Raw genomic sequence first — 2,644 nt, forward strand, 5'->3', positions numbered from 1 at the left:
GTGGTGGCGGATAACTTGAAAAAATCTTTTTGACAAGCAGCCATCTTTAATCAACAGAGCACCGTGCTGCCATCTTTAGCTACCACCATCTTACATCGCTTACCTCACTGCTGCACTCTATGTGATGGACAGCCATCTTTAAGCAACAGAGTACAGTGCTGCCCTCTTTGTTGTGGCGGCAAATTCCACGTGCTCTTGTTTGGAAACAAAGCCACATGCTCTTTTTGACGGCTGTCACCCACCATCTTTAACCAACAGAGCACTATGCTGCGGGCAATTTCGTTAGCTGTCATCCGACATCTTTAATCAACAGAGCACCGTGTTGCCCTCATGCGGGGTAATTTCGTTAGGTGCCATCCGCCATCTTTAAACACCGTGCTGCCCTCTTTATGACTACTACCTTAAGCACGTAGTAGCGGGCAATTTCGTTAGCTGTCATCCGCTATCTTTGAGCACCGTGCTGCTCTCTGTAGTAGCGGGTAATTTGAAAAGTTCTGTTAGCTGTCATCCGCCATCTTTGAGCACCGTGCTGCCATCTATGTGGTGGCGGCAAATTCCACATGCTTTACAAACTCACGCGCAGCTGTCATCCACCATCTTACATCGCAAACCTCAGTGCTACACTCTATGTGGTAGCGGATAATTTTAAAAAGAAAAATTCTACAGCAGCCATCTCTCGACGCTAATTGCACAAGATGGTAGCTATACATGACTCCTTAAAGGTGCTCATGCAAGATGATCGCTATACATAGACGCCCTTGGGATGCTTGCGCAAGATGGCGGTTATACAAGGCTCCTTATGAGGGATGCTTGCGCGAGATGGTGGTTGCTCTTATGAGGCGGCTCAAGGATCCATGGCTAGAGACGCCCTAAGGATGCTTGCGCAAGATGGCGGATGCAAGATGGTGGCTATACATAGCTCCTTATGAGACAGCCAGTACAACATGTGATCAGAACATTGATTGATGTGTTCAGAACACAAAATAAGTAGAATCGAACACTGTACTCGATACAACATGTGATTAAAACATTGTGTGGTGTGTTCAGAACACTAATCGAACGCTGTATTAGGGGATACCTTTGTTTAGATTGAAACATAACAAGACTAGAATTGAACACTGCACATTGATTGATGTGTTCAGAACACAAAATAAGTAGAATCGAACACTGTACTCGATGTCGTTAACTTCAACATGTGATTAAAACATTGGCTGGTGTGTTCAGAACACTACATAAGTAGAATCGAACGCTGTATTAGGGGATACCTTTGTTTAGATTGAAACATAGCAAGCCTAGAATCGAACATTGTTTGATGTGTTCAGTACAACTTCAATGATTAACATACACACTGTGCACATATCGCATAGCTAAAAACACACTGTGCACATATCGCATACCTAACACTTCAAATGATTTGCTTAGTACGAAAATAAAAATAAAAAATCTATACCGCGTAGCTAACTCGTTCATCACACTGCTAAGACGCTTAGTAATTGTGAATACACTCATACGAAAATCAAGAAAGCACACTGCGTAGCCAACTCGCTCGGCACGAAAAAATCTATACCGCGTAGCTAACTCGTTCATCACACTGCTAAGACGCTTAGTAATTGTGAATACACTCATACGAAAATCAAGAAAGCACACTGCGTAGCCAACTCGCTCGGCTCACACGAAAATAAAAATAAAAATCTATACCGCGTAGCTAACTCGTTCATCACACTGCTAAGACGCTTAGTAATTGTGAATACACTCATACGAAAATCAAGAAAGCACACTGCGTAGCCAACTCGCTCGGCACGAAAAAAAATCTATACCGCGTAGCTAACTCGTTCATCACACTGCTAAGACGCTTAGTAATTGTGAATACACTCATACGAAAATCAAGAAAGCACACTGCGTAGCCAACTCGCTCGGCTCACTCGCTTAGTAATTGCAACACACACGGATAAGAATGTTCCGAGATACTTACATGTTTTTTAAGGGGGGTGAAAGATCATAAATTATATGTACACACATGTTGTCTTCTCCAAGTTGTAAGATGAAATAGACGCAGTACTGCGAGTTTCCACTCTAGCTGGCGAACGGAAGTAGCATGATATCTCAGCAAAAAATAAAAATACGCGTGAGCTTGCGAGTCAGACACAATGATGGATACCGCGATTCAAATCCTGGTAACTTATGCCGTCGGGAAGGGCATCCGGTGAGCATCTAGCTGTAAATCCCCGATTCTCGACAGATTCTTAATCCGAGTTCTTTGACGTCAAGAAGGGCAGCCGGTTAACAACAATTATCGAACACGCATCGCGAAGGCAGGAGTGTACAGCGATATGCATGTTTAGACTTGCAGATTACGAAAGAAACATAACAAGACTTGAGTCTTAAAAACAAAATTCTTGCGATTTAAAATCTTAGTCGGGAAGGGCATCCGGCAGTAAAACAATAGTTCGTGATTTAAAATCTAAGAAGAGCATCTAGCTGAAAAACCCCCCGATTCTCGACAGATTCTTAATCCGAGTTCTTTGACGTCAGGAAAGGCAGCCGGTTAACAACAATTATCGAACACGCATCGCGAAGGCAGGAGTGTGCAGCGATATGCATGTTTAGACTTGCAGATTATGAAAGAAACATAACAAGACTTGAG

Source organism: Anabrus simplex, chromosome 1 (assembly GCF_040414725.1).
Source record: "Anabrus simplex isolate iqAnaSimp1 chromosome 1, ASM4041472v1, whole genome shotgun sequence".
Classification (NCBI taxonomy): Eukaryota; Metazoa; Arthropoda; class Insecta; order Orthoptera; family Tettigoniidae; genus Anabrus; species Anabrus simplex.